The 22301-nt window shown below is 35.7% G+C and overlaps 1 protein-coding gene across 2 annotated transcripts in view; it reads right to left on the reverse strand.

Annotated features, from left to right (window-relative positions):
- Window positions 1-22301, reverse strand: part of LOC139089398 (beta-1,3-galactosyltransferase 5-like) — a 31972-nt gene that overhangs the window by 8695 nt on the left and 976 nt on the right. The window contains exon 1 of one of the 2 annotated variants that reach the window (XM_070639046.1): window positions 925-1061. The exons of the other annotated variant lie outside the window; for it this stretch is intronic. The gene's annotated coding sequence lies outside the window, so the exon portion shown is untranslated. Of the gene's footprint in view, window positions 1-924; window positions 1062-22301 lie in introns of those variants that run through there. 2 annotated transcript variants of the gene reach the window in all.

Raw genomic sequence — 22301 nt, forward strand, 5'->3', positions numbered from 1 at the left:
ACAGACACTGTTAAGCCATGCGACATGTATTCACATTTATTGTTATTTCTCGTCTCTAAGTTCAACGATTACGTAAGCTGAAACGGAAGCGATCATTTTTTATTTAATTGTGTGTGGATTAAATGACCGATATCAGTGACTAGATTTTTTTTTGGTTCTAGATTCAGTTCTGTACGCATAAATTAATTTTAATTGATTCTCGTTTTGTAACATGAAACGGTAGTCAGGCAAGGCAGGCAGCAGTCATGAATGAAAGTTGACACGAGACCGGCTATAGATAGAAAAAGGCTGATTGTGGTCGTTATGAATAAATCATTGAATTTTGGAAGGAAAAGAAAATTGGAAGAAAATTGGATTTGATGGGTTGGGGTGAGCTGGGGGAGTTGAAGCTTGGATTGACACTGATGCTGAATTCATTCACTCTTGGGTGGAACCAAGGTCGTATCCGGAAAAATTGACCATGCCCAACCATTATTTTTTGAAATTTAATCAAAAAAGCAAACAAAAAATTTCAAAAATAAAAAAACCGTTACAAAATTAACGGTTTTTTAATTCTCGGAGTCGGGGTGTCCGTGCCTTTAATGCCGTTCCCAGACCAAAATCACACAAGTCTGTTCATGGATTTTGAATATATTTTCGAAAATAGGCTCGAAGCTCATTTGATCCCATGAACCATATCAATGCTATTCGGGCTAATGAGACAGTAGGATTCGAACTAGGGAGTTCAATTGATTATTATGATACAGTTCGGTATAGATGCATCATTGTTACGGTACAGAGGTACACAAGGGATGATAAAATGACGATATCGTACAAATGATGCACCCATACCAAGCTTAACTTACCAAAAACCGAACCTATCAACCCCAGATAACCAAAAACACTGTCTTAATCCCAAACTACACAGCAACTCATCAACCTCACCTCCAGTCCATCCATCAAATAATAAATTACAGGTCAACATCCACATCAATAATTACACATCGATCCGTTATCTTCACAAACTACACACAAACTGACATTCCAATTCCGCACAATTTTTTTAAGTCTCACAATTCATCCGCAATTCCCACCAAGTCTAAGTCAAAATCTCAGCAAAAAAAAAAAAAGCTTAAAGACGTGTAAAAATCGGTAATTTCTCGGCATGCATGACAATTTTTCTATTTCTTTCCTTGTCTTGTTCAATTCAGCGCATTTTTTTGAGTTCAAGGTCGTAAAAAGCTTCAAATTTTTAATTTTTTGCTGCTGCTGATTTATTTTTATTATTATTTGCTGTTACATTGTAATGTCACGTTTTTTTTTTTGTTCCTAACTCGACCGTTTAATGACTGCATAAAATGTTCTATTTTGTGGGATTTGAGACTGGTGAACTTGAAAAAATGTTTTGTAATTTTGTGGAGATTGAGGCAAGGATTGGAGACTCTGGATTCTTTCAATCTTAATCTTCGGTTTTTTTCGGTCTTCTTCAGATTTCAGTCTTCGTTTCTCTTCGGTACTCTTCGTTTCTCTTCGGTTATCTTTTCGGTTTTCTCTTCGGTTTCTCTTCGGTTTCTCTTCGGTTTGTCTTCGGGTTTCTCTTCGGGTTTCTCTTCGGGTTTCTCTTCGGTTTCTCTTCGTCTTTCTCTTCGGTTTTCTCTTCGGGTTTCTCTTCGGTTTTCTCTTCGGTTTCTCTTCGGGTTTCTCTTCGGTTTCTCTTCGGTTTCTCTTCGGTCTCTCTTCGGGTTTCTCTTCATTTCCTTTCGTTTCTATTCGGTTTCTTTGGCTTCTTCGGATCTCTTCGTATATCTTTGGTTCTCTTTTGTCTCTTCGGTTATCTTCGGTTAGAAAACCCTTCCTAAGTATCAACCCCAATCCCTCATTTCCCACACCTTGCACCTCAAATTGAGTGCCTTCATTCCATTAAATTATGTTTGAACTAAAGTGAATTTTACTGTTGAATGTTCAAAGAAAGGTTGCATGTGTTGCGCAGTTAGGCAATATGTTTGATGTAATTTATGCATTACTATAGGCATGCATGCTATTAAAGAGGCAGGAAGGGGTTTGTGTAGTAAATTTATAAATTATTTCCGACTAGAAAATTCTATTTTTCTTTATTGCGACCTTGATGCTATTATCCTGTGGAATGCGTAGTTAAGGCTGAATGTATGTTGTGTTAAGACATGTAATGTGGGGGAGGGGGGATAATGGGGTTGGTCTGAAGGTCAAAAAAGTGGTCAAATTCACTTTTTTTAAACGAATTTCTACAATTTTCCGAGATTTTTCATGAAAATTTCTCAAAATTTCCTTATTTTTTAACCCAAATCAGCCAAACCAGCTCCCCTAATCAACAGCCATAAAAATCTCAGCAAGAACATTCAAAAAACTTAATTAATTTTCCATAAATAACCTCCAAAAACAGCTCAGTTTGAGATTCTCGTTTACGATATAATGAAACAGGCAATTTAGCCTCTAATGTTAGGGCTTGTGGTAAAATGAGACGCAATTTAATTGTGAAATATGTGAATTAGCGTCTGTTTAAGGACAATTTTCCATGAAAATTGAAAGACATTTGATTCTCATTAGTGGATTATTAAAGATGAAAATAGATGATAATGTGTGGAAATGTTGTGAAAATTAGAGGGAAAATTGGAATTGAATTAGGAAAATGTGAGGAAATTGAGAATAAAATTGAGCAATACTTGACTAAAACTGAGCAACACTTGACTAAAACTGAGCAACACTTGACTAAAATTGAGCAAAACTTGAATAAAACTGAGCAACACGTGATTAAAATTGAGCAAATTTTGATTAAAATTGAGCAATACTTGACTTAAACTGAGCAACACTTGACTTAAATTTAGCAACAACTTGACTAAAATTGAGCAACAATTGACTATAATTGTGCAACAACTTGACTTAAATTGAGCAACAACTTGACTAAAATTGAGCAAAACTTAATTAAGATTGTGCAAAATTTCACTAAAATTGAGCAACAACTTGACTAATAATGAGCAAAACTTGACTAAAACTGAGCAACACTTGATCGAAACTGAGCAACACTTGACTAAAATTGAGCAAAATTTGAATAAAATTGAGCAAAACTTCAGACCAATTTAATGCAAGTTTCCTCAATTCCAATATGCTTTTATGCCACATGAGTCATCCTTAACATCAATACACACACCCACCCTACGATTGCATAACCCCCACCCCTCATTTATCCTCAATATGTTTTTCCTCTAAACATCCTTTACCTCATTATAAGTTCTCATATAATCAATAACAATCAATAAAACAAAAAGAAGCACCCAATTGTAATTTTCTAAAATTATCAATCGACCATACAAAAAATTGCTCATATCGATGAGGTTGAAGTCATTAAACAATTCCACATTTTTTTTTTAGCCTTGAAATTTATATTTGCAGAAGCTCAAAAAAATTGGAATTTTTTAAATAATTGTTTAACGGCACTCAATAAAAAATGTTTTATGACAGGCTTTATAGCTATCAATGAGCTATGACTGAATGGAATTGAAATGAGTGATTAAAGAAGAAATATTGTTTGTGCAGCTATTGTTGGCGGTGCCGATAATGTGATGTTGATGTGACCTTAACGTGGATGATGGGATGATGAGAATCCGTGAGACTTGATGTAGAGATTTTGAGTTTTTTTGCAAAGATAAAGTTAATTAATTATTGAAGGATTTTTGGACGGGGATTGTTTGATTAATTTTATGAGTTTTGTTTGATTTTGATGAGCTTTGTCAGGTTTGGGGAGTTATTGAACAAGTTTAGCTCAATTTTAGAAAAAAATGTTGCTCAGTTTCAGTCAAGTGTTGCTCAGTTTTAGTCAAGTGTTGCTCAGTTTTGATTGGACATTTTTCAATTTCAAAAAAATTTTGCTCAATTCTGACAGAATTTTGCTAAATTTTGCTCAGTTTTGCTCAATTGAAGTCAAGTTTTGCTCATTCATATGCAAGTGTTGCTCAGATTTGATCAAGTGTTGCTCAGTTGAGTAAATTTCAAATTCAAATTGTCTTAATTTTGTCGAATTTTAAAACTAAATATTAAACTATATAAAACACATCCATAACAAGACTATCCACAATCAACACTACCCCAAATGTCCCATAATATATCCAATTACACATTAATCCTCTTATATGATATCTCTTAATTGCATAGGAATAAAACAACATAAAAATGTCTGGCTTATGTTTCTTGGAATTTATGTGGCAATTATTTCATCATTAATGATAAGAATACACGACAGTAATTAGTGTTGCTGTACACAGATTATGACAAATAGTTAATAAGGATTTTTGTTGCTTAATTCTTGGTATTTATGTCATAAATTAAGAATAAAATTCATCAGATTTTAGCAATTTTTGGAGATAAATTTCAAAATTAATAAGATATTCAGTCTGACTTCCTTAATCATTCTCAATTTAATTTTTAATTGCTGTTTAATACTCAAAAAAATCGACAAAAATCCACAAGTGTTCGTGCAGCTACTCGTGGACACTTGAAGGCACTTTTTTAATTGTTTTAAAACAACTTGAGCCAATCAGTGAACATTTGAGATGAATTTTGGTGCTTTTTAGATAGAATAAGATAATTTATTAGCTGTATTGGCAATAATTGGTCTCCAATGGTGACACAGCAACAGATGGAATGCGGCAGGTATTAAATAATAAATTGATTAGTTGATGGGATTTCAAATCCCACAAAATTTAAATGAATTTGAGCAACAAATTGACTAAAACTAAACAACACTTGACTAAAACTGAGCAACACTTGATTGAAATCGAGCAAAACTTGACCAAAATTGAGCAAAACTTAAATAAAATTGAGCAACAATAGGCTAATATTGAGCACAACTTGTTTGAAACTGAGCAACAACTTGACTAAAATTGAGCAAAATTTTATAAAAACTGAACAAAACTTGATTCAAATTGAGCAATAATTGACTGAAATTGAGCAAAATTTGACTGAAATTGAGCAAAACTTGAATAAAACTGAGCAAAACTTGCACAAAACTGAGCAAAAACTTGCATAATTTTTACAACAAATTCCCTCAAAATTCCCACCTTTGCCACACCTTTAATTCTATTTCCATATTAATGAGAATTCTTACATCTTCATGCGAAATCATTTCGTGCACGTTTTAAGTCGCAAAATCAACTCATGACCAGTTTGCTCTTCTTCTTAATTCTGAATTACTTTTCACCGTTTTATATTCAACTTTATACAAAATTTGCACATTCTTTAAATCTTCTTTGATTTCTTCATCAGATGCAAAACTTTTTTTTTGTCCACATTTGCATTTTTAATGCAAAAATTGTAAAGGTGAATAAAGAAGAGACAAGAAGAAAAAATGCAAATTTTGCAGACTTGAGTAATGATTTATTGAAGGTACAAAGAAGAAGGTATAGAATATAATGTCACAAAATTGCAGATAAGTGAATGTTTGGTGAGTCTTTTAGGAGTAAATTGTGGATGTATTGATGAGAATTGTTGGATATTTTGGTGATATTTGGGGATATTGGGGATATTTTGGATAATTGACATATGTAGAATAGCAGAAGTTGGATTATTGAGTCACAATCTGACACCAGGCTGATATGACTCTTGGAAATCGGATCCAAAAACAAGGCAGAGTGACGTCGACCTGAGGCAAAATTTTTGATCAATTAGGGAACATTTGTAAATTACGGAACCCTAAATATAGTGTTTTAAAGCTGCTTTTGACCTTCCAATTTAATGTTTTATAGCAAAATCCTGAACCAAATTGTGTAATACGTGACATAATTGTACCAATTATCCCTTATGCGTTACGTAAGCTCCGAACATTCCCTTAACCGATTTTTCAGAAGACACAATGGTCAGCAATCCAATCCCAGGCTAACATGACTCTGGTTCCATCCCATATTTCTTGATATTCGACCTCAAATCAGCCAAAGGTCAGATTTTTGATAATTTCTTTGCCGTTGACTTTTTGACTTTGTAAGACTCTAGATTATTAATCTGACTATCTTAAATCATTTGACACTTTTGTCTATTCTTAGAAAATTCAGTCGAAAATTTGCTCTGTCTCAAAATAAACAAGATATCAAGTTACTTCATTCCTTACAGTATTTCTATGCTTATTTAAAAAGATAATTAATGGCACTTTCTGAGAACATTAATCAATACCGAGTGGGATAATATAGAATAGTTATGAATAGAGACTAAAACCAAGATTTCGACAAATTCTAGTTGCCAGAGTCCAGATTTGAACCTAATCAAAAATTAAATCAGAATAACGTCATTCTGGGACCGGAATTAAGCTGAATTTGACTCCAATACTGTGTCACGTCAACCTTGGACCGGACTCTGAGCCAAATTCGACACCAAGCCTGTGTCACGTCGATTTGAGACCGGATTTTGAACCGAATTTGACTCCAAGTCGACTTTTGACTGGATTTCATCACGAATTCGACATTAAATCAATGTCAAGTCAGTCCTGGACGGGATTTTGATCCGAATCTGACACTAAATTAGAGTAATGTCAGCCTGAGGCCGGTTTTATATCCGAATCTGACTTGTAATACTCAAAAATGCCCAAAAACCCCCAAAATCGACCAAAAAACGATCAAAAAAGTCACCCAAAAAAAAGTCGCTCAACTTTCCATTTCACTCACTTAATGACGCCATGCAATCACACTACAAAGCCAAGAACATCAAACAACAATAAAAATGAGGAAGGAAACAAATGATTTATAAATATTTTTTTTCTCATTCTCGTTTATTCATCAACTCGTGTTTCACATGTTAGAGGAATTTGTTCAGTTTTAAGATAACCCAAAAAAGTCGTCACCAAAACTTTTTTATCACCACAAAAAATTCAAATTGAAGCACAAAAAAATTGGGCTAAAAACGACTTGTTTGAATAGTAATATTGCCTGATGTCTCCATCTCACTCACACACACATACACATATTATGTAAATAAAAAAAAAGTGTTGATACGATAAGATTTATGCTTTGTGGAACTCATATTTTAGTGTCTATAGCGGTGTTTTGACGATTTAGTGCAATGGTGGGACACTTGTGGGTCACTTGTGTGCTAAAGCACTTCTTGGTAGTGGTCACAGACCGAATTGCAAAGAACAATCCAGTCTCAAATAGACGTGACTCTGCCTTGATATTGGCTTCGACTCAAATCCGGTCCCAGACTGGCGTGATAAGGACTTGGTGTCAAATTTGGCTCAAAATTTGGGCGGGGGTCGACATGACTCAGGTTAAAAATTGTCAAATTGGAATTTGATGTCAAAATAACCTCAAAATTGACCCAATTTCCCTCAATTTAACCTTCAATAACAGCAAATCCACCTCAACAACCTTCAATCACATCACAAAAAAGTGACAATCTACACCTCACACTAGTCATTAATCCACCCAGTCATGTTAATTGATTTATGAAATTTCCCTCACATTTTACTTAACTATTATCACATATTTCATCATCATCAGCTACTAGAAGAGACTAGAGAGACATTAAAGCCATTAATTAATCAACAAAAAGGAACAAAAAAAAATTGTAAAAATTTCTGAGAATTTTTTAAGCACTTCCTTTTGTTGTTTTGTTGCTGATGCTGCTGTGATTGAGATATGACAAGCTACATGTTAAGACTGGTTGGTCGACAAGTGTTAATTATGTCTGATTGTAAGGTTAAAAAGGATGGAAAACATTTAGTGATGTAAAGGAAGTGATTGCGATGATTTTGATTGAAATGGGACGATTTTTGGAGGGGATTGAAGTGAGTTTAAGGGTGCGGAAAATGATCGGAAAAAAATTGTCAAGAATGATGAAAAATCAAGAGTTTTATCCGGTCGGTAAGAGTCTGGGATGGTGACCAAGTCAGGGACATCAAGGAAGAGTTCTAACTGGAATCTGACACCAAATCAGAGTCATAACAACTTGTGACCAGATTTTGAACCGAATTCGACACCTAATTGGTATCACGCCGACCCGAGACCGGATTTTCAGCCGAAACCGACTTCAAGTTAGTCCTACCTGGGATCGGATTTTGAACCGAATTTGACACTAAGTCAGTGTCAGATCGGCCTTTGACCAAATGGACTCAAACCAACACCAAGCTAAAGTCCGGCCTGCTTGAGGCTGAATTTAATTGAATCCGACATCAATTGAGTGTCATGTAAGCCTAGAACTGGATTTAATACCGAATCAAATACCAAATCAGAATCCCGACCTTTTGGAGCGAAAAAATTCGGCCTCAAGACTAAGTTGGTCTTGATTTCCAATCATTAAGTCATAAACTCCTATACAATACTTAATGCTAATCCTCAAAATCCTCTCCAAAATACCAAACCTAAAATTCCCCCCAAAAAAAGCACTCAAAAACATTAAAATTCACTTCAAATTTCTCACTAAATAATTCACAAAAGACCTTCAAAATCACGAAAATCTCAAGCAAAGCTTTGCCATTAAAACTAACTCATCCCTAACCGCAGCCACCACAAACAACTCAAAGTTGTTCATTCATATTCAACGAAACTCATTAAAGTAAAAATTCACATTTTAAACGTAAAATTATGATAACAAAATTCTAAAAGAACCTTCAATTCAGCACATTCTAGAATGATCTAGGCTTTATTCATTCATTATTCAATAGTTTAGAATGCAGATGTGGCCAACCTTTGTGACGCGGAACACATTGAACCTTGGTGCAGATGTGGGCAACCTGCGTGACGCGGGACATTTTAGTAGAATGATGTACAACCTGTGTGACGTGACACAACTTGATGCAAGAATGGGCAACCTTTGTGACGCGGTACATTTTGTGAGAATGATGGACAACCTACGTGATGCGACACAACTTGATTCAGTGATGAGCAACATGTATGATGAGACACACCTTGGTGCAGTGATGGACAACCTGTGTGCCGCGGTTCAACTCGAATCAGTGCTGACCAACCTGTGTGCCACAACAAACTTCAGTTGAATCATCGGCAACCTTCGACCCACGGCACAATAGTTAGTACAACTGGCTTAGTCAATATGTTAATTCTAAATTGAATCCAGATGTGCACAACCTTTTTTTTCACGGGCCGTGATGGAAATGTTATGAACTGTATGACGTGTGCGGCTTCGGTATCGATTCCCCATTTCACACTAGCGCGTCGCGTCACAAAGGTTGCTCATCGCAGCATCAAGGTGTGCCGTGGCATAAAAGGTTGTCCAGGTCTGGAGTCAATTAACGTTAAAATACTGGCCAAGCAACTGTCACACACTAATGTGACGCGACACATATATTGTTCATCATTCTACCAAAATTGTACCGCAGCACACAGGTTGTCCACCCCTTGATTCCATTCAGAATTTCAGACACAAAAACGTGAGAATTCTCATCTTTAAATACTCAATTGAAATGAAGGAATATCCAACAAAATAATAAGAAATCACGAGATATTGAATAAAGATAGTCTTTAATTATGCTTTTGTGTATCATCCATGTTGGATGTGTACAACATTCATCATGTAGGGAAACGATGAAGGAACGTCCTTGAGTCAAAAGACTAGCTCGAGTATGTGAAGATAAAGTAATAAATTCAGTATCATGTTGGGTTGGCAGTGAAATAATAATAAAATTGTATGTAATATGGGACAAGTAAGGGAGTAATTTGAGTTGATGGTAGATAAAGCGCTTTTTTGGAGGTTATTGAGGGGAAATGAGGAATTTTTTGATGAACCAGGCTGCAAATTGGAGGTTTTAAGGCTAACATGTGGACTAGTAAGAGAGTAATATGAGTTAGTGGTGAATAAGGCGCATTTTGAGTATTGTGAAGGAAAATTGAGAAATTTTTAATGAAAAAAGCTCAGATTTAGAGATTCTATGGCTGGAATGTGTAGCAAGTAAGAAATTAATTTGAGTTGATGATGTTTAAAGCGCTTTTATGATGGAGATAAATTTAAGAATTTTCGATGGATCAGCCTTCGAATCGAAGGTTCCTAGGCTGTAATATGGTACAAGTAAGGGAGTAATCTGAATTGATGATGAATAAGACGCTTTTTTGGATTTTATGAAATAAAATTTTGGAATTTTAGATGCATTTACCTTCGAATCAAAAGCTCCTAGACTGGAATGTAACCAAGTAGGGAAGCAACATGAGTTTATGATGGTTTAAAGCGCTAATTTTCGAGCTTAGAAGAGGCTTCTTAGTGGAGCTTTTAGGGCAGCAATTTGCAACATATTACCACAAAAGACATCCATGCTGACATGCAGCCTTAGACGAACTATGAGGAACAGTCCAAAACTGCATGCCTGGCCATCTAAAATCCAGGAAATGCAGGTATGTGCTTCTTAGGCAAATGACAGTTATGATTGTCAATTTAGCTTAGGTTTCTAATGCAGAATAGCTTAGTCCAGTGGTGGACAACCTTCGAGTCACGACCCACCCCATAATTCAACTCAAAAAATTAACACATTTTCTACAAAATATTTACAAAATTCCTCTCAATTCTCTTAGTCACCAATTACAGCACATCCAATCCAACCACAACAAAACTCGCTAATTTCTCTTCCACGTACCCAGACAAAACGTCACAAGATCACATCGCATAACTCTGTAAATTCCCACAACAACAACAACAACAAGCCTCGCTGTTTTTTGCTTTGTTACTGCAAATGTGTCGTCTCATTGAGTATGTAGCTGTGCTTCTATCATTCCCAGTTTTTTTTATTTTGTGTAGCTTCTTTTTCTCTTTTCCTCAATTCTTCTTTGTTGCTGTTAAGCACGTTGGTTCAGGGTCAATTTACATCATCATTTGTCTTCTTTCTTATGTGATTTTATTTTATGGATTTATATTTTGTTGACTACTGAGTTAAAGGTTAGGGATGAGATAGGGGGGTGTAGGGAAGGGTTGACCCCAATCCAGTGGTGGTCAACCTTTAATTATTCGCGGCACTTCTTAGTAATTAGTATCGATTGAAACTGTACACAGCATATGATTTATGACATTTCACTTGAGTACCTCGGCACATAGGTTGTCGTTCATTGCTCTTAAATAGTGCAGTGGTGGGCAACCTGTGTTCCTCGGCACTAGCGTGCTAATTGTACCGTTAAAAATTCGTAAAAACGCCATAAAGCTTGTGTCATTTGCGATATCAGTCCAAGCTTACTACAAAGGAGTGCCGCGGAACACAGATTGTCCATCACTGCTCCAAATCATTCCTTGCCTCCCCCAGCTCCCCCAATTCCCCCTGAATACGCTCCTATTACCCAATAATTGATCGAATAATTGATAGACATGTGTGTAAATGCGTACACATAAGTATAACTGATGATGAATCAAAAAGAGAATTGCAAGGATTTCTAAGTGGAATTACAACATCAAAATCATACACTGATGAACGAGGGGTAATCGAGGTTAAGTTTCAGTGATTCATAAATCAAAATAAAAAAAAATTCACAACTTTGTTGCCAACTCAAATAAAATGCACTTCTTTTTTACTTCTTCCGACTTATTCATCCACAGGTGGAATTCAGTCTGTGTGTGTTGAAAGCAATTTGAAGGCACGTTGCCAAAAATATTTAAATTTATTATGCTTTGCTAAGATCGAGAAGTTTGACTCAAATGCATTCCCAGAAGCACTTTATGAGAAATTAAGTTTTGTTGATGTTTGATGAGGATTTTTTGAGGAATTGAGATGCTTATTATGAATTTTGAGATGATTTATGGGATTTGGGTGATAAATTGAGGATTATGCGGTGTATTTTGGGAGAAGACTGTAAATATGATGGATTCATGCGTATTTGAGGTTATGGAACGATCAATTATTGTGTATTTGGTCAGAAAATGAGGAAGAAGTGATGGCGATGAGTCAATGATCGAGAATGAATCAAAATTGGTGATTTTCAGACACTCGTGCGTCATATTTTGGAGAGACAGTAAACTTTCATTCTATATATGGCGCATGGATTGTTGATGAATCCAAAAATGATTGAATTTTAGGCAGACGTGCGTCAGTTATTTTCGATTCATTAGTGATCCATGCGCTGTATTTGGAATGACACTTTACAGCAGATGTGACAGGAGTGTATCTCTATGGAGTCTAGATTCTTAATAGATTCTGACTTTGAAGCTTAATTGGAGTCGGACTTCTGAAGTCCTACATAACCCTGCTTTACAGTATTCTCCCAAATATAACGCATGTCTTCCCAAAAATTCAATCTTATTGATTCATACGTCAATTTTAGAATGACAATAAAGTACCGTCTCCCCCAAATATGACGCATGAGTGTCTAAAATTCAGCATTTTTAGATTCATCAGTGATCCATGCGACATATTTAGAACGACAGTTTACTGTATCCCTAAAATATGACGCACGTCTGTCTAAAAATCAGCCTTTTTGATTCATTACCGATCATTGACTCGTCGCCATCAACATTTACTCAATTTCTGCCCAAAATCACAACAATTAATCGTCCCCTAACCTCAAAAAATCTCAAAAAAGCATCAAACTGAGCAATCACAATTCGCAATCACCTACCACAGACTTGATCAAATTTCATGCTCATCAATAGAAGTCCATCATCAAAAAATGCGAATAAAGAAGGTCTTTATAAAAGGCATATTATTACGTCTCATAATCATAAACGTGTACACAGGCACAGTTGCCCCAAACTTGAAATGATCTTCGAACGCGACGAGAGATAATGATGATGGAATTTTATTACTGTTATTGTTGTGCCTGAATTATGAGGAAATTAAAATAACTTTTCGGCGTATGGTCGATGCCAATTCATTGTTCACATTTATTATATTTAATTTTTATAGGAAATTATACTTTTTTTTTATCTCATTTATGCTGTATGTTTACCTGTGTACTTCATTGGCATTCATTGTTTGAGAGACTTTTGGATATAATAAAATGAGGAAAAAATTGTCTGTGGCTTAATGTGTGGAAAAACTGCTCTTTGAATGATTTTTTATGAGGAAATTGATTTTTGAGTTGAATTTGAATAGTTTGGGAGTTGTGCGGCATAATCAGGGAAACACTGTTGATGTCAGTGTGACTCATGGTCAATACAATGGAACTGGTCACAGTTTGTGTGTCGCGAATCGCTTAAATTGAGTAAATGTGACTAGAAACAGCGAAAATGAACCCGAATCTAATTAGAATTTCTCTGGGATCGAACCCGGGTCACTAGGGTCGGTAAGCCGACACTCTAACCTAGTGGTGGACAACCTTGTATCATGACACATCATCGTGGTAAGCCAATCCAAAACCCCCATCGGTTCAGAACATTTCCAAGAATTTTGAGCGTCATGGATGATACCAATCACTGTTTTAAAAACTGCACCACTGTTACGGATAATAATCGTACCTAGTCTGGTTGTGCTGAGATGTCACCCTTCAGACTAAGTGATAGAGCATCGGTCTTACTTACTGATAGTTCAGAGTTCAATTCCAAGTCATGACTCATTTACTAAGCTATTTTTCCATTTCGTCGTTATAATCACGAAGTTAAGATGGGTGCTGGTTGTAGTTTTAAGGTTTTGGTGACATAATCTGTCTCTGTCAGAGTTGGCAGGACTCCTGGTGTCGGACTTCATTGGAGAACACCAATCGGACTCTATAAAGCAGTTCAGCGAAATCTTCAGTCCAGACTCTAGTGGAGGCGCCTCTACAACAGAACCCTGCCAATTCTGACTTAAATCATTCCCAAATCAGACAAATCCAGCCTCTTAGACACCACAAACCTTCCATCTTCCCGCCACACACTCTCATATCCTCCCCGTCTACTCTTCATATGTCAAACGACTTCATCATCTCCATCAAAATGATTGCATAATTTCTATCTAACCATATGTGATATTTTAAACAGCCTTGGAACTATTTTTTTGTGTTTTCTTTGCAAAAAATTGAAGTAAAACTGAAGCAATATGAAAAAAAGTCAGCACAAAATAAGCAAAAGCTTGATTTCACTTTTTTTAGTTTTTCGACATTTTTAAATGCAATTTATTGGATATTAAGTGGGAATTTTTATGTGAAATTTTGCGATGGATATTGGGAATTTGTGAAGTAGAGCTGTTGGATGAGGAGATGGAATTGGGATAGGATTGGGGTTATGTAGACCTAAACAGACCCAGTCTAGGTTGGGTAAAGTCATAAACTACTGTATTTGCGGATCAAAGTTGGATGGACTTCAAGAATCAGACTCCATTGGACTCAAAATGGACTCTAAAGTCCGAGTTCTCAAATTGTCAATTTGTCAAGTTGCGATAACGATACTGCATTGGCTTAGCAAGCCACTATCCTTAAACCACATCGGCGAAGCCCAAAAGAAGTCAGAGATAATGGCAAACAATAGAAAAAGTGACCCCGTGCGTCAGTATCAGAGCGACAGTTTACTGTCTCTCCCAAATATGACGCACGAATCTTAAAATTGTCAATTTTTTAAATTCCAACCAAAAATCCACAAAATTCAATCAATTTTCCCCTCAAAAATCACCAAAAAAATCTCAAACAATCCAACAATACCCAAAAAATTCATCTTAAACTTCCTTAATCAAAGCTTGCTTTTGTTCTTCTTATTTCCATCCAATATCCAACAATCGAATTCTTCATAAAAAATTATCGTCATCTCTTCTTTTACCTCACAATTTTATTTAATCTTCAAGCTTCTCATTCAGCCTTCATAAGATTTTTTTTTTAAAATAATTAAAATGCGAGTAATTAACGCGACTTCGTTTTGAGGCACAAAAAGCGACGACGATGAAGGAACGACGAAAAAAATAAAAATTCATTATTTGATTATTAAATTTAAGCGGAATTGGTGAACTCGATGAGAACTCAAGACTCAATGGAGGAAGACATTTTTGAGTTCTTTTAAGATTTGTGGTTGCTATGGCCGAAGGGGGATTTGAGAAGCAAATTGATTTTGGGAATTACTGAGAAGCTGAGCTTGATGTTGATGATGAACTGTGAATTGGGGATTTGAAGCTAAGCTTGGAAGCTGTGCTTCATGGCTGAGCGTCAAGTCTGCAATGTTAAGATTGGATATCTGGTCAGTAATAATCCAAAATTTGCACAAGTCTTTGTCTTAAGGCTGAGCGTCAAGTTTGAACTTCAAAGCTGAACGTCAAGTTTACAATTCTAAAGCTGAGTTTCGCCATTGTAATCTCAAAGCTGAGCGCCAAGTCAGTAAATTTAAAGCTGAGCTTTATGCCTGTAATTTCAAAGCTAAACGTCAATTTTGTAATTTAAAAGTTGAACATCAAGTCACGCTGACCTTCAGCTTTCTTGCCGTTCAGCTTTAAGCTTCGGTATTAACACTCAGCTTTGAGACTCAGTCTTGATGCTCAGATTTGAGTTTCAATTTAATTTTTTTTTGGTTTGAACTTCCAGTATCAAAGCTGAGCGTTAAGGCTGTGCTTTAAAGCAGAGCGACAAGTTAGTAATTTCAAATCTAGCTATAAGGCTGATCATCAAGTCTGTTTTTAAGGCTACATGTCTATTCTGCAACTCCAAAGCTGAGTATCGAATCTGCATTTTAAAGCTGATCACCAAGTTGGTAACTTCAAAGCTGAGCATCAAGTTTGTAACCTTAAAGCTGAGCATCTGGTCAGCAACTTTGAAGCTGAGTGTCAAGTTTGTAAATTTGAAAGTCTGTGCTTTAATGCTGAGCGTCAAGTCTATACTTTAAAGCGGACCATCTAATCTTTAACTTTAGAGATTAGTATCAAGTCTATGGGTTAAGGCTGAGCGTCAATTCTACGCTTTAAGGCTGAATGTCAAATCCATACTTTAAGGCTGAGCGTCAATACTTTATTTTTAAAGCTTAACGTCAATTTTTTTTGTAATTTCAAAGTTGAAGGTAGTAAGTCATCATTTTACGGCTGAGCGTCAAGTCTATGCTTTAAGGCTGAGCATCAAGTAGGTACTTTGAGGCTGAACGTCAAGTTAGTACTTTAAAGCTGAGCGTCAAGATTTTATTTTCAATGCACAACGTTAGAATTGTAATTACAGATCTGAGTGTTATAACAATATTTTAAAGCTGAGCGTCAAGCATCATATGTCATACAACATTTGTTCTTAGCACCATCAAGCCATTAAAATTCCTCACATACGACGACCTATAGCAATATAATCTAAATTCTAAACCACTTAACATCTCAAATGACCACAATAGAACTTAATCTCCAATTTGTCGCCCCTCCGACTAACATTCCATTACTCTAATCCTCAAGTCATAGAACTTAATTCCATTATGAAAATAGTTCCCATAATAATTTTTAATTCAATTCTACAACTTGTGCTTCTTATGCCTTAAAAATTAGCTCCCCGAGATTCATAAAGTGACATCTTTAAAGGCACACACAAATGAGGCAGGCAACAAACTTGAGTAATTTAAGTCGAGGAGCTCTATGCTGTACAATATTGTAATTGAAAAGAATCATTAGTGCATATTCATATCTGACTGACTACTCAAAATTGTACAATTCAGTCTTTTGTCATTTACATGCTTACTTCTCTTTTTTTGTTGTAATTTTGTCGCTTTACGTGCATTGACTTGAATAAGAATAGAAAAAAATTTAATATACATAAATGATTTTTTTTTTGTGTATTGTACATCAATGAATGTAAATTATCATTACTATATGCGCGACATTGAGGAGGTGAAGTTGCAGTGAAATTGTCATTATTATTATTATTATGGAGACATGTGGGGATATGATGACAATATTGAGAAATAGGACTTTTAAAAAAAGGAAATAAAGCCTTAAAATGTGAGACTTAAGGGAGGAATTTAAGGCTTAGAATAGTCTTAAGACTCGGAATTAAGCATCAAAGCTCATGAGACTTGATATTCTGCTTTAAAAATACAGACCAAACTTGATGCATAGTCTTAAAGCAGCTTTAAACAGACTTGACAGTCGGCTTTGAACTCACAGAATTGACGCTCAGCTTTGAAAACGTACAGTCTTTATGTTCAGCTTTGAATCATAGACTTGACGCTTAGCCTTAAAATACAGACTTGATGTTTAGACTTAAAATATGAACTTGACGTACAGCCTTAAAGCATAGAATTGACGTATAGCCTTAAAGTATAGACTTGATGTTCAACCTTAAAACATAAAATTAACTTTCAGCTTTAAATTACAGACTTGATGCTTAGTCTTAAGGTTACGACTTGAAGCTCAACTTAGAGTTACAATTTTGACACTTAGCATTAAAGCACAGATTTTACGCTCAGCTTTGAAGTTACAAAATTGAAAATACGTTAGATAAAAGCTGAGTGTTAAGATTAAAACTCAAAGCTGAGCGACAAAACGCAAAGCTGAACGTCAAGTTTGAAACTTAAAGCTGAGCGTTAAGACTGAAACTCAAAGCTGAGCGACCAAAGAATCAAATATAAGATTCGAACCAAAAAATTCACAACAAATCCAAGCCTTATCCCACATGCCTTATTAATCACAAATAAAATATCACAAAAAATTAGGGTTCGGAAAAAGACTAACTGATAATCTACAGTTATTAACATGTAGATTATCTACAGAAAATCTACAGTTATCTACAGTTTGCAAACTGTAGATAAATTTTTAAATGAAAAAAAATCCGTTAATCAAAATCGAAAATTTTGTAAACAAACAATTTTTTTTATTCTTTTTTCGTATCAAATTCACTAATTAGCTGCTGATTTTAATCACCAACAGTGTAATAAGGCTATAAATATGGTTTCATATTCATTTTCTTCTTGATATTAATCAATTTAATTAATTTAAATTTCAAAAATGTTTTTTGTGAATAATTTGTGTGAAAAAGAGAGAAAAGTAGCAACAGAAGCTGTTTTAAGGATTGTTTAGCCAGTGTAGAATGATCTCGTGAAAGAATTGCAAGTCACAGGCAATCCAAAAGACTCAGAAACGAAAAAATCATAAAATTCATATCGATTTACGAAAATTCTTCGATTTTTGATGTTGTTGATACCAAAAATTAGATTTGTGATGTGCTTATCTCTATTGATGTTGAAATCAATTCATAAATTGATAAAATTGATATAAATTCATCAAAATAAATGAATTTTGTACAAAAATTATAACGATTTTTTTTGTTTCGAACAAAAAATCTACAGTTAGTTATCTACAGTTTGTAACTGTAGATAAGTGTAGATAACTGTAGATAACTGTTAATAACTGTAGATGTCCGAACCCTACAAAAAATTAATTGGAAATTGATCGTCCAATTAACCAACCCATCCCCATCCATTTATCATCCATCTCCTTTCATTTATTCTTACTGCTTTACTTTAAGTCAACAAATTAATTCATTTAAAAAGTAAAATAAACTTTAAAGCCACAATTATGAGCAGCAGTCACTTAATTGCATTAATAATTCATTGCTGTTCCCGACCTCTGAATTAATATAAGACATGACATGATGCACATCAGGCAGTGACTATCATCTAAAAATAGATTACATTGTCTGTTGTTGGATATAAATCGATAGTGATAAAGGTAAAGATTAAGGATATTGTGGATGTAATGTGTTATGTCAGTTCCTTATAAGAGATTGAAGTTAACGGTGTGGAAAAATGGAGTTGAGGGAGGTATGGAAAGGTTGTGTAAGGCATCTATTGATTATTTTTCTATAGAATGTCGGGGATTTACACGTGTCTTAAGTAGCAAGTATGTAGCAAGTAAAGTAGATCATGCAATGTTATTATGTATTCTTATGGTTGTGGTTTGAGAACAACAGCGATGGAGCTTGAACTGCTCTCTTGGGGATGGTTTGCTGGTTGTGTGTCTAATGCAGGGATGGACAACCTTTTTTATGATGTGGCACAACTTGATATTAAGTCACAACCAAAACTGCAATTCCTCGATTCATCATTGCAATTCAAAATCATGTCGCAGGTTACTAATGTGCCGCGGAACATAGTTTGAGCAGCACTGGTCTAATTTAAGTTCTAGAATTGAACTGTTGAGGATAATCTTAAAGTGCTTTTCAAGTCATTCATTCCTAAAGGCAGTGAAGCATTGGGTGATGTTAATTGACGAATTGCAGCCAGCTTAAGACCCCAACTGAGAGAAGCCCTGAATCGCAGTTGATGGATCTACAGCCAGTGAAGTAAGCAACTAAGTTACTCAGAAGATCTAAGCATTCACAAAAACAATCAAAATTCAGCAATAAAATTCAAATTTTTATTACATTATAAGTGTCTATCCAATATCTCATATACGTAGATAATGCAACAGCTATGTCCATGACTAATGCATGCACACACAATTTACTTAGAAAACCAGAAACTGATTTAAAACCAGATGTACGGCGTCATATTTCACTTTAATTTTCTCAGACATGCCATGTGAAATTTCCCCTTAAAAAAATTGGACATATTAATTCTAATAAGAATGCTGAGCATTCACATACCTTAACCGGAAATTCAAGAAATTCTTCGTACATCCAAAATTCTTATTTAAGAGCCACTTAGTCCATTTATTTCATCATTCACTCATCTAACCGGTTAGCTTCTTTTTTTGCTCACAAAAAAAAGAGACGTTAAAAAATTGTTCTCAGACATTTAGCTATTGAGGGGACGTTCAGATGTTACGTCACGCTGTTTAAAATGGGGTTTTGGAGATTTTGTTGAGGTTTAAAGCATGGGACCATGGGGTCACCTATGAATCAACGTGTACATTGACTTTTTGACACTTTTTCCCCATGCGGAACAGAATGTCAAAGGAATAAAGCGTCTAGATTACCCCAGGGCAGTGTTACCCCAGGGCAGTGTTACCCCAGGGCAGTGTTACCCCAGGGCAGTATTACCCCAGGGCAGTGTTACCCCAGGGCAGTGTTACCCCAGGGCAGTGTTACCCCAAGGCAGTGTTACCCCAGGGCAGTGTTACCCCAGGGCAGTGTTACCCCAGGGCAGTGTTACTTCAGGGCAGTTTTACCCCAGGGCAGTGTTACCCCAGGGCAGTGTTACTCCAGGGCAAAATTACCCCAGGGCAGAATTACCCCAGTGCAGCGTTACTCCAGGGCAGTGTTACCCCAGGGCAGTATTACCCTATGGCAGTGTTACTTCAGGTCAATTTTACCCCAAGGCAATTTTACCCCAGGGCAGTGTTACCCCAAGGCAGTGTTACCCCAGGGCAGTGTTACCCCAAGGCAGTGTTACTCCAGGGCAGCGTTACTGTTACTCAGGGCAACTTTCCTCAGTGCCAAGCCAGGGCAGAGCTACCCAGTGCAGCATGACCAAGACTAGCTTCAAGTACGTTACGTAACCCCTGAACGACCCCCAAATACTCAATTTTATTGCATTTTACTCAACCAAAAACCTCAAAAAAATTCAAAAAAAAATCAACTTTTTCACTTTCAATTTTTAAACTATTTTTAAATTAACATTTTTATCGTCCAATAACAAACAGCACAATAACAAGCACATAGAAAAAAAGTTGTTAATTACAATATAAATATCCCACATGGCTCAATTTCCATTACAATGATTTTTCGTGTATTATTTTTAAGTTATTTTGTGTTGCTTATTGTAAGTGCAATAGTAATAAAATTATAGGAATAATGATGATAATAATTATAATAATTATGAATATATATGATAACATACAATTTTTGTCGCCTGCGGGCTGCGACGATACGAACAGCAAAAAAATAAATAAAAATGCGAACAAATGTGAGTGAGATGGAGAGACATTCCATGCCGTTTGTTGATGAGTGGAGAAACTTTTTTTTATTTTTTTATTTTTTCATTCATGAATTCGAGTTGGTTGAGTGACTTTACAGTCAGTTTTGTGGGTGTTGAGAGCGCAATTTTGAATTGTTTTCGTAAGATTTGCATGTAAAATGGCTTTTTTTGAAGCTTACTGAGCTTTAAAAGTTCGAATTGAGTCGATATTGCCTTAAAACGCTCGACCAGAGTCAACTTAACCTCAAAAACGCTCGACTAGAGTCAATTTAACCTCAAAACGCTCGACTTGAGTCAATATAACCTCAAAAACACTCGATTATAGTCAATCTAACCTCAAAAACGCTCGACTTGAGTCAATTTAACCTCAAAACGCTCGACTTGAGTCAACTTAACCTCAAAAACGCTCGACTTGAGTCAATTTAACCTCAAAACCGCTCGACTTGAGTCAATTTAACCTCAAAAACGCTCGACTTGAGTCAATTTAACCTCAAAACGCTCGACTTGAGTCAATTTAACCTCAAAACGCTCGACTTGAGTCATTTTAACCTCAAAAACGCTCGACTAGAGTCAATTTAACCTCAAAAACGCTCGACTAGAGTCAATTTAACCTCAAAAACGCTCGACTTGAGTCAATTTAACCTCAAAAACGCTCGACTTGAGTCAATTTAACCTCAAAAACGCTCGACTTGAGTCAATTTAACCTCAAAAACGCTCGACTTGAGTCAATTTAACCTCAAAACGCTCGACTTAGGTCAATTTAACCTCAAAAACGCTCGACTAGAGTCAATATAACCTCAAAACGCTCGACTTGAGTCAATTTAACCTCAAAAACGCTCGACTTGAGTCAATTTAACCTCAAAAACGCTCGACTTGAGTCATTTAACCTCAAAACGCTCGACTTGAGTCAATTTAACCTTAAAATGCTCGATTAAAGTCAATTTAACCTCAAAAACGCTCGACTTGAGTCAATTTAACCTCAAAAACGCTCGACTTGAGTCAATTTAACCTCAAAAACGCTCGACTAGAGTCAATTTAACCACAAAAACGCTCGACTTGAGTCAATTTAACCTCAAAAACGCTCGATTATAGTCAATTTAACCTCAAAACGCTCGACTTGAGTCAATTTAACCTCAAAAACGCTCGACTAGAGTCAATTTAACCTCAAAACGCTCGACTTGAGTCAATTTAACCTCAAAAACACTCGACTTGAGTCAATTTAACCTCAAAAACGCTCGACTAGAGTCAATTTAACCTCAAAAACGCTCGACTTGAGTCAATTTAACCTCAAAAACGCTCGACTTGAGTCAACTTAACCTCAAAAACGCTCGACCAGAGTCAATTTAACCTCAAAAACGCTCGACTTCAGTCAATTTAACCTCAAAAATGCTCGACTTGAGTCAATTTAACCTTAAAATGGTCAACTAGGGTTGATTGAGCTTTAATACGCTCGACTAGGGTTAATAGAGCTTTATAATGGTCGACTAGAGTCAATTTGGCTTTAAAATGCTCGACTAGAGTGAATACAGCCTTAAAATGCTTGGATAGGTTCAATATAACCTCAAAATGGTCGATTAGAGTCACCCTGACTCATCCTTATCTCA

Source organism: Chironomus tepperi, unplaced genomic scaffold (assembly GCF_022539635.2).
Source record: "Chironomus tepperi strain 1889 unplaced genomic scaffold, CSIRO-AGI_Ctep_v1 contig_7, whole genome shotgun sequence".
NCBI classification, from domain to species: domain Eukaryota; kingdom Metazoa; phylum Arthropoda; class Insecta; order Diptera; family Chironomidae; genus Chironomus; species Chironomus tepperi.